The sequence below is a fragment of the Sinocyclocheilus anshuiensis genome, unplaced genomic scaffold (genome assembly GCF_001515605.1).
Source record: "Sinocyclocheilus anshuiensis isolate Anshui unplaced genomic scaffold, SAMN03320099.WGS_v1.1 scaffold1050, whole genome shotgun sequence".
Taxonomy (NCBI): Eukaryota; Metazoa; Chordata; class Actinopteri; order Cypriniformes; family Cyprinidae; genus Sinocyclocheilus; species Sinocyclocheilus anshuiensis.
In genome coordinates this window covers 7405-19205 of record NW_015536519.1, presented here as the reverse complement: position 1 = coordinate 19205, position 11801 = coordinate 7405, and the positions used below count along the sequence as shown (strand labels likewise).

The 11801-nt window shown below is 37.3% G+C and overlaps 1 pseudogene; it reads right to left on the bottom strand.

Moving 5' to 3' along the window:
• Window positions 1-10392, bottom strand: part of LOC107693440 (uncharacterized) — a 52690-nt pseudogene extending 42298 nt beyond the window's left edge.
• Window positions 10393-11801: the final 1409 nt, after the last annotated feature.

The following is an 11801-nucleotide window of genomic DNA, read 5'->3' as shown; positions in this document are numbered from 1 at the left end:
TAGCTGCCACTGCCGCAATTTGCGCCAGCCCATGCTGCATATATGCTAATATATTTTACTAGTGATGGGAGAAACAAACCTTTCTGAGGCTTTGAATCATTTGCACCAATTGCTTTGCAAAAGGATCCACTTCGAGGTGCTCGCAACGTCTCACGCTGGAGACATCTGCTGGTCAAAACTGTGTAAATGCAACAAACACTCAGCTTTTAAAAACCAATCGCAAATATTTTATATAAAGTGTAATCTGCTACATGCAACTACGAATCATCAAATACCATTACATATGAAGTATCTGTATAATATGTGTTATGTTATTCAATTGTAGGACTTGCTTTGTTTTATGGAGAGTTTGGTTAAGCAGGCTAAGGGCCAGATTTAGGCCTACTAACAGCTTGCGCCAGCGCAAACCGTCTTTTGACGTTAAAATAGTACTGTCAAGATTTACTAAAGACACGCAGTGAAGAATTAGCTCTGAAAAGGAGTGGACAGTTATTTTTGCACCTGACCTTATTGAATATGCAGTTGTAAGAGTTTCCCTTTCAGAAGCAAAATTTATGGGAGGAGAGTATTAAAACGAATCACTCAACACGATGTACTAACGTTTGTGCTCATCAAATTACTAGTATTTGCGCCGTTATTTAACAGCCCCAAAGCATGTCTTAAGCCGGGCTCACACTGTGCGATTTTTAATAGTCCTTTACGATTGTTGCATGTCACACTGTGGGATCTCAGTTGTCATTAATGTCAGACTGTACGACAGTCAAGACGCGTTAAAAGCGGGTGCGCGCAAGAAAAGTTGTCCGGAGTTTACATTATCAACCCATACACGTTCAGTGATTGCGAGCTGCATTACACGCGATGCTGAAATTGTGGCTATCATGAAAAGTATATGAATGGCGGCAATAGCGGCATATTTAAAAAGAATAGTGTAAGCAGCACACACCCACATGAAAACAGCGGCACAACCGGTGTTTATCATAGCAAAGGCAATGTATCATATGAATTCCGTGAGCAGGATGGGAGCGCCGGAGTTTATGCGGTTAGAATAAATCTCAAGCATTAATTCTGATCATGGATTGTCTTGAAAAATGAAGACAGTTTGACATTCGTCGTGGGAGATGTCATACTGCAGGACAGTGCACCAAATATTCTGACACTGCCAGAATTTCGTCGGAGATAAAATTGGATCGCAACAGCCATTAATCGGCTGTTGGTGAACATGACTACAGATTTTAGCCTAGGATTATAAGAATCTTTTAGGATTTTCAAAGTTTGTTTCAGCCGAACAAATCATGGCCACAATCGCACAGTGTGAACCGGCCTTTAAAGCAGGTGGTATTTGCGCTGCTTGGTAGATTGCGCTGGTCATTATGGAAATTATCTGGCTGTGTCTGTGTTCTTCAATATGCGCATTGTCAGAAAATCACCCACAGAATCTTCCCCTCCCATTGGCGCTTTTATGGAATTGCGCTCTAACACTAATTTGCCCTGTTTAGTACATCTGCCCCTAAGACTATCAACTACAAATCTTTCTTTTCATTTATACACATATCATTAATTAAAAGGCCTACAAATTATCCAGGATCAGGTAAAAACCATATAGACACTGGTTCATGGGTCCATAGAGATTGGCCCTGGTGCTGAATTATTGAAATTTTGAAGAATTTCATAACTGTTGTGACATAGCAAACCCTCAATTACTGAAATCAGTTAGTCTGGCTTATTGTCAGTTGATTTGGTTCGAAATAAGTCAGACTAACTGAAATAAGCCTGGCTTATTTGGTAAACTTGTTTTATGAAACAGGCCCCGGCTCTAGAGGTTATTGCAAAGTGGAACGCGGGTGGAAATAGGAAACAGATTTTATTTTTTGGAATTGTTGTTAGAAAACTTAAAATACAATCATTTGAAGTGGTATTGTGTTTATTGGAAGCACAAGTATCATGCAGACATATGAAAAAGTTTAAACAACATGCAGACAGCTGTACAAATTGTTGTCCAGGGCAGGCACTTAAAGCTACATTTGTAGAAGACTTGGAATATAGTGCACAAATTGCATGGAATCTTGATAGCTGTTAAAACATTGTTTTGTGTAATGGAAATATTTTCACGAGGTATTCATGAATTTTGTACTTATCAAAGTATATTACAGGTTCTGATACTAACCACTTAATTAATGAACAGTGAAATACAAAAAATCAGTCGTGCTTTATTTAGCACCCCACTGTGGTGGTTTGTGATAACTTGATGAGAGAATGAAAGACGTCTATACTAATCATTTAAATTCTGAAATTTACGTTTTTGTAGAATATGCATGTTAATTTATTGGCTGGATTATATTTATTTACTGTATTTTAGCAGTTTTTATTTAAGCAGAATCAATGTGGAAACTTTCTTTTCCCTCTGAAGACATTTTGTGCATCCAGGTTAATGGATTTTTTGACACGGACCTGTAAAGGAGATATATTCAGACTCATATATAATTATGTCTAGTCTTAACCAAATAATATATTCTTCAAGAGTTGGGTTGTGTAAATGTGCTTACCTTGCTCTACGTCCTGTTTCATCTCTCGCTGGGGAGGTTTTGTCCAGGACAGTTTGACATTGGTGATCCCTCTTACATCCAGAGCAGACTGCAACTAAAAAACATCAAGCGGTGTTACATTTTTCTTGATATTTTCAGATGAGTTTCTTAGTACTTTTTAAACATGCTGTATAGGAAATACTTCTCCAAATAAAGAGCATTTATGAAACTAATCTGCAAAGCAGCTGATTTCCGCAACCGACAGCTAGTATACAGTGAATTCTGATGTTTGAACTGTTGTTGTGGATTTTACTTACTAATGCGATGTTTGTGTTTTCGACGGATGTGTCTTTTCTTAATTTCATGCTTTTAGGTTTAACTTTTATATTTAGCAAAAAAAAAAAAAATAAATCTAACCTGATAGAGGAGTTTGTCACTCTCTGGGCCAGCGAAATCAGTATTGGAGTCAAATTTCATCCTCACAAAGTTTTTTAGCACTGAAAAAATACAAGTGCAATAAGTGAACACAGGACATGGAATGAGTTTTACAAGAGAAATAAATGTGATTCTGGACTTTTGTCTAGATAAACATCAAACTTAAGTGAAAACAAGGCTGTGAGACAGAACTGTGTTCAGAGTTATACTGTTGTAAAGGAAAACTTTTGCTTCTAAATGTCTGAGAACTTTTGTTGAAGCAGTTATCGTGTCTATCTTTTACAAGTACAACACAAATGCATATTTCTACCTCATAGTGAATGTTTTTATTAATGTATTTACATACATCGTGAATTACCTGGAAAACCCCTATAGACTTCAACCTCACAGAGCGTAAGATACCTATCTCCAGGAACAATGATGTTCACGTAACGTCCCTCCATATCGGGACACGAGTAGCTGTGGGATGCTCCTATTGGAATACTAGTAATCACAGCACATCTAGAAAGAGTCAAATAGATGATGGAAAACACAACAATCATTTCACACCCAATTAATGTAGAGTGAAATAAAGCACCACAATGGCTTGTTGAGCAAATCTGGAGCTTATATCTACCTTCAAATTAAATAGTAATGCATATTTCTGTAGTACAGTACAGAATGCAACAGCAGGGGTGCAAAAATCTATTTTACATAATCATAACATATAAATCTGGAGCTCCATTGTTAAGCAATGGAGACAAAAATAACTGCAAAAGCACAACAGTGACGGGTTCGAGTCTCAGGTCCGGAAGGGATTGTCGGTCGGGAGAGTGAATAACCAGCGCTCTCTCTACCCTTAATACCACGACTGCGGTGAGACCCTTGAGCAAGGCACCGAACCCCCAACTGCTCCCTGGGCGCCACAGCATTGGCTGCCCACTGCTCCAGGTGAGTGTTCAACGGTGTGTGTGTGCGTTTCACTACTCAGCTGCTGTGTGTGTGCACTTGGATGGGTTAAATGCAAAGCACAAATTCCACACATCATGTCCTTTCCTCCTTTCCTTTCCTTTCCTTTCCCTCTACTGTTTCTTTAATGCCTTCTAATGTTCATTTCTGTTTATTTCCTGCTTTAACTAGTAGTGAAGTGGAAGAAACACTTTTGTATGCCATTGATAAAATTGGTTGTATGTCATGATAAAATTGAACTTATAGATTGTATTGAACTTATAGATTGAATTTATAACTTATAGATTAAATTTATCTTAAAAGATAAGTCCATACTTAAGTGAGTGTGCAGTTATAATTTCTTTTTAAAATTGAACTTATAACACAAAGTCTCAGCTTTCATTAAACGTAACAGTACAAAGCTTATCTCAAATTTCTATGACTTTATATTCTCCTAAATTTCACTTTATTCTCATATTGCTACGACTTTAATTTCATAATTTTAAATTTATTCTCAAAATATTACAACTTTATTCTCGTAATTTAGATTTTATTCTTGTAAATTTGACGTTATTCTCAAAATATTACGACTTTAATCTCGTATTTATTTATTTATTTATTTAATTAATTTCTGTGGCACTAAAACACTGCCATAGATTATCCAACCCCCGCTCATGGCAATTCGTAACATTTTTAGAAAAAGTACATCCTTCACATCAAATCACCACTTCTTAAAAAAAGTTACGTTTACAGTTACGTGAGTAACTTTCTTACGTGGGATTGTTGTTGCCGTTGTTTTCCAGGGAGTTTCCAATGTGAATTTCTGCTCCGTCGAGTCGTTCTGGACAGCAGTCAGCTCTGTTTGTGATGGTCACTGTACTAATATAGTAATTATCCATCAGATCTAGCCTCCACCACGGATTCGTCTCAGAATGTGTATGAGTACAAAATGAGGCTGCACCCGGGGCGTTTTATTCCATCAATGGCTTGATCAGCACGGTAGTATTCAAATACAGATGACTGAGCCGCATTACCATGTAATTTCACACTATCTGGAAAGTAATCAAGCTTCATGTTAGGTTACATTTTAGGCAAGTAAACATAAAAATTTTATTCCAACCCTGCTCCAACACGCATGCCAATCTAGTTTTCAAATAAGCCTGAAGGACCTGATTAGCTGGATCAGGTGTGTTTAATTAGGATTGGAGCTAAACTCTGCAGGGCTGTGGCCCTCCAGGAATTGAGTTTGACACCCCTGTTCTAAACTATATAAATATAAACTATATAATACATTTTAGGGCTGTCAAGTGATTCAAACTTTTAATCTGATGAATTACATGATATGGCAATTATTATGTTCTAATTAATTATTTTTCTAAGTAATCAGCGGTGCACACACGCATTGTTGTGTTAAATGAGAAAAGCATCAAATAGAGTAGACTTTACAAAAAAAGTAACTTTAGAAAGAAAATTATTATTATTTTTTTTTAATTTTATGGGTGAACTTTCTATTTGTTATTGTTTTTTATTAATATGGATATTTTATTTTCAGATTTTTTTTTATTAACATGGAAATATGATTTTTATTTATTTATTTATTTTAATGAAGTGATACTCTAAATAACACACACATCCTGATTTTGCTGAGTTAGATGTGTTCCTAGGTCAACATATTTTGTTGACCCTGGAACAACATTTTAAGCCAAAAATTTAGTCTTGACCATATCCCTACACCTAAACCTAAACTTAACCATGAGTAATCCCTAAAATCAGAAGAAATGATAGATGAATGACACTGATGTACAAGCACCAAACACTGAATGTTATCCTAAACTTCACAAAAACTATAAACTGGTTCTTCAAATCTGATTGGTTAATCACAATGTTGTTCCAGGGTCAACAAAGATGTTGATCCAGGAACATGTCACACCTGGTAAAATCAGGTTCTACAAATAACTCACTGAAACTGCCAGTAGATGTCGGTAAATGTCTTAAGTAATTCATTGAGTCATTAATTCTTTTGATTCATTCAAATGGCTGATTCATTCAGCAATAAAGTAAATGGGTCTCTTTATGAATGGGCCATTGAATCATTGGTTCACCCGATTCATTCCAAAGTGGTTTCATTCAGAAATGAATCACTGCTGTGTGTTGCTCGTTGACGCACAACCGTTCTGCTGTAGCTTTGATAAGTAATATTTGCGTTTGCATATTTGAGCAAAAACAGACAATATTGGTGTCTAAAATATAGTGTGTTCAATGTTCAGCGATAGAGAGCTGATGGCTTATATTTCGAATCGCTCTCGCGGGACTTTGTTGTTATAAACCAATCAGTTTGCCCAGCGCAGCTGCAAGTCGATCACACTTTGTGTGAAAATTGTATTTCAATGACACAATTTTGTGTTTCTATTTGGAGTACTATATATACGCAGAAATTGACTTTGCTGTGCATATGATACGGTTTAGGGGTGTAGGGTAGGTGCGTATTATATGTATGCCAAAATGTGTATCATATGCATGCCAACAAAGTGAGTATCATATGCACACAAAAACGGTGTATTATATGCACGTAAAACACGTGCGTACCATATGCACACCAAAGTCAGTTTCTGCATTTAAATAGTATGCAAAATACAAAACATTGTGCTAGTGATGCGCATTTTCATGAGACCAGGCTCATTAATTTATACAATGAGTTATAGGCCTAGAATTCAAATGATTAACACTGCAGTCATCAATGAAAATTAAGAGCAGCTTTATTTCAAGCACAGACTTTCAAAAACAACCTGTTAAACGCAAAATATGTTCATTATCAAATATTCATTATGTACGGGCCACAATAGTCTCGCGTAGCCAGACCTTCAGACTAATGGCAGAAGGTCTGGGAACCTTGGCCGCTTTGAATGGCCAAGGCCCACCCAAGAGGCCATATGACTGACAGTTAAAGCAACCAATCACGTTTAATTTTTTGCATGGAGCATGGAAATGTCTCCACAATAACAAACCGGTTTGTAAAACTCTTGGACATAACTCTTGTGCAAAGTTTACACGTTGCTTGATATCAGCCTTCATGGTTTAAAAACAGAAATATTTCCAATATTGCGACGTAACTTAATTCGTTGTTTAAGGGCTCTGAGATGCGGCTCTTTGCGTATGCGCTGTGCGCAGAGAACACAGCACGCGGGTTGCTGAATTAACTTTCGCGCCTTTTGTGTTTGTTTGTTTAAACTGGCAAGGTTTTTTTGTTCGTTCAGACGCAGGAGGACACGAAGGAGAGGTCGGTTCTCAGTTGAGTTCTTTTGCATCTTGTGCTTGAATGCTTTAAACTCCTTTGATTGTTTAAATTGGCAAGGCTTAAAAACGCATGCAATTGATAAGCTTTCGTGACGACACACAGCAGTGGCCTGTCAACTGTTCTGAGTGTCTTTTTAGGCTGGGGGCCCCCCTCAGCCATGGGCCCCTATAATCGTCACCACCAGGGTTTGAAATTAACACCTGCCAACCTGACAAATGCGGGTAAAAATCAGCTGTGGAGGGTAACACTGTCAAATCACTAGACAATTTGGCGGGCTACTTTTCGTAAATGATGTTCACTCATTAATTTCTTGGTCAAGTTCATTTAAGCCAAATCTGCACAGATTTAGAACAAATACTGAACTTGTGAGTCATTATGATATATTAAATACAGCCTAATTGCGTAGCATCTGCGCATATCTAGCTTACTTGAACATACCGGACAATTAACGTTGCAGCGGGTACGCTGGTTTCCTTTGCATTGAAGCAATAATAAAGGTGCTAATTTATTTTGATTTTGTTTTTTTTTCTGGCTTGTAGAAGTTATGAATAGCCGGTAACTTCAAAAAATTGTAGCCAAATTCGATGGTGACTGAAAAAGTTAAATTCAAACCCTGGTCACTAACTTTCATTTCACTAGCGACGGTCCTGCCCCCCAACCCCCTTTCCCCCGGACTTACGCTTTGCGGGGGCCCCGTGATTTTGCGCTATGCCACTGGAAGTATGTACTATAGCTCTTGGGTCAGGAGTGGGGTGAGTGCGTTAATTCCCTTAAAATATTTAATGCATTATTCTTCCATAACTAATTAATTAGATTAACACATTAAATTGACATATTCGACACACATATATATATACTGTATTTTTAGCTGTCAAAAATTACCATTTCCATAGACTCTCACTTCACACAGAGAGAGGTTCTTTGAATCTCCAGTAATGACTACATTCATGTAACGGCCTTGCATTCCACGCATGAGTAAGAGACTGATTTACCTGCTGGAATACCAGAAATTACTGCACATCTAGAGAGAGAGAGAGAGAATGTGAAACATTGTTCATTTCACAAGTACATGAACTTAAGCAATATTGGAGGAGCAAGAGTCTCACTCTCTTTTAAAAATCCTTTTACAAAATATTGCACAACATGTTCATGTTTTACTCTTAAATAACCATTTTAAATTGTTACACTTTTATGGGTAAAGGCAAATTTGTCATTACACAGGATTGTTGTTGCCGTTGTTCTCCAGGGAGTTTCCGATGCGAATTTCAGCTCCGCTAATTTGTTCAAAGCAGCAGTCCGTCCTGTTAGTGACATTCACTTCTCTAATGATTCGTAGATATACCAGATCCAGCCTCCACCATGGGTTGATCTCGTTTTTAGTGTGAGTGCAGGTAGTATCAATATTATCAATGGCACTGTTTGCCTGGAAGTAAAACGTAGATGACTGTACAGCCTTTCCCTTGATTGCAATATTCTCTAGAAAGGGAAACGAGAAAAATAAATACCCATGTTATGTTTTATAATTCATCTGCACTGTAATTGTTAACATTGCATTAGAAAATAATCAGAGCATTGCTTTCTTAGAAAATTATACGTAATTCACACTGCATTGGTTTCTTCAGAGAACATTTCATTTTGATAATTTCAGCTACAGAGTAAAGAAAATGTAAATACCTTGCAAGTTATTTGTCATGGCGTGAATGGCAATGGTGCCTGTGGCAGAAATAAACAGCAAATGGTTATATAGGCTATATAGAATAATTTTACGGTTAAGCATCTCAAATTTCTAATCTACTAATAGTTATATATCACTTATAGTTGAACATTCATGACCACAGAAACCTGATTATTATTAATTTTTTTTTTTTTTTTTGGTCCCACTTTATATTAGGTGGCCTTAACTACTATGTACTTACATTTAATCATTTGGTGCAATGCACTTATTGTGTACATACATGCTTTTACATTGTACTTATATTTTTAAAAATACCTATATGTAATTACATCTGTAATTAATTTCTGTAATTACATTTATAATTACACTGTTGACCCATCCCTTACACCTTAACCCACCCTTAAACCTACCCATACCACCAAACCTGTCCCTAACCTTACCTGTTTCCCACCTCAATAGCAGCAAAAGTATTTTGCAATACAAATGAACACAATAAGTTTTTTTATGTAAGTACATATTAGTTAAGGCCACATAATATAAAGTGGGATCATTTTTTTAATAATGACCAACCAACTGTACATTGAACATTATAAGTGGTTAGCACTCGAGACCGAACCTCTTAGCTGTCTGTCTAAGAAAATGCTTCTTTTTCAGAGAAAACATTGTCTATTATTAGTAAAAGAGATACTCACCGAGAAGTGAAAACAGATATCCAAGAATCAACATGTTACTTTTAATCAGGACTACAACCAGATTCGAAGATTGCTTAAAATAAAAAAAGAGGATAATTATTTGTTTTTAATTCCACCCTGCAATGACCAAGCGAAGCCACAACCTACCTTTCTTTTCTCTTTCTTATTTTGTTGGCTTAATTGGTTCTATAAGATTGGTTCTAACAGGTTTTTTTTTTTACTTCATCTCTCATCGGCTCTCTCTACCTAGCTGCATTTTTATCTTTTAATCCCTTAACTCCACCCTCTTAAATGTGTCATCGTCTTGTCAGCCCTCTTGATGAGCTCAAGTGAAATTGTCCATGGCAAAAAGTCTAATCGTAAAGGACATCTATGCAAACATGGATGAGCATTAGTCTATGAGGCCACTTCAGATGCAAAAGGCACTCATTTGTAAAGCAAAATGTGTCCTGACTGAGATTCTTGTTGTTGGTCATCTGGTTGATTTATCAGATTGGGATGTGAGTGAAGTCTAGCTTAAAAGAGAAAAAGTTAATAAATTTCATAGTGCGATTACATTTGCTGCTAGTTACTGAAGCTTTAAGGTTTAATTTGGTCTCTTGATTGTAAGAACTTGGTTACACTAGACTAGACTAATGAGGAGTTGGACTTTTTATAGACCTCATTGGCATATTGCGTCAAGGACAGGCAGTGGTCAGTCCCATTACCCAGGGACGTGAAGGTCTCAGGCTTTTCCACCATCAGCCCCTCAAATCCTGAGCTGTTCAGAAAGATGGTGTTGTATACTAGACAGATGGAGCTTCCCAAGTCCACATGCCTGTAAACAAACTGGGATTGCTCATCCATCATATGGGGTTCGGCTATATGGCAATTATATTATATCATATGATTTTTGAGGAAGGATCAATCCAAGATGTGAATCAATGTTGGTTTTTTACGACTATTTTGCAAGTTACAGACGAGTAGGTCCTACAACCGAGGTTCTCAACCGGGGGGCCGCAGACCACTAGGGGGCCTCAGTGATCCTCCAGGGTAGCCGCGAGATAGCTTAAAATGAATTTAAATATGATCCTATAATTGTTTAATTTAATTATTAATGTGTTAAAATAAAATGATCAAAGCACGGCCTCTCTTGTTTTCTGTGATTGACTGCTTCGAACTCGGCACAGCAAGCCTCATCGCACTGTTAAATTCAGACTGAACGGCGGCTCAAAACTTCCAACCGCTGCACGCAAACTACATCTCTCGGCTGCATGAAGCAAACCGTCACGATAATGTAAAGGTAAAGACGATTCGAGTAATAATAACGAACTCGCACGCATGCATGACACTCCTGTATATCAGAGTCATACATTAGACACACATAATGTCACGGAATGCCAGGAGAAAACAAGGTAAGATCCAAGTGCAGTTTATTTAAAGTAACAAATGATCAAAACAGAACAAAAAACGTGGCAAAAGGTAATCCAAAACATAGGGAACAGATAACACGATGTAACCTTAGACAAACTCAGAATTCAGAAGACAAATACAATACAGCAGCAATGACAGACAGAGTGAGCATGGTATATATAGATGAGATGATGAGTAATTAACTAACCGGTGATAATGATCAGAATGATTAACAGGTGCTCATGATCAGAACAGAATAGACAGGCAAGGGACTATGGGAAATGGAGTTCAAAACATATAACATAGAAACAGGAGAGCACCCTCAAGTGGCCAGTCCAGGGCACCACAACCAGACACTGTGACACATAAGTCCGCTATTGATTCACAAACTATGCGTGCTCTCGGGGCTCTGGTCCCTATCGTATGTTTGTGTGAAATTTCAATATATTTGCATAGTTGTCCAAATTAATGTACTGTGAGGGTTTTTTAATGGATGCTCACCCATAGAGGAAGATCCTGTGAAGCTCAGTGGTGTTTATGCACATATGAGCATCAGACACGCTCTGACGGAGGAACGCTGATCCCGTCTTCGTCAAACCACCTTCAGATCGATGTGTTTCAACAGATGTAGAATGTATTTGCTGTATTTTTCATTTGTATGTTTATTTTTTTTTAATGGATACAAACAGTAGATATTCAGTCAGTCCAGTTCAAAGGGACAGGTTTAGTGAGTGGTCTTTTGGCATCTCCCTGTTTGGTATGGCAGGTTCACTTATTTAACAAAAAGTACTCTGAAGTTGTAAATAATGTCTGAAGTAAAGGATTCAGGAGCTTTAAATCTGTATATATATATATATATATAT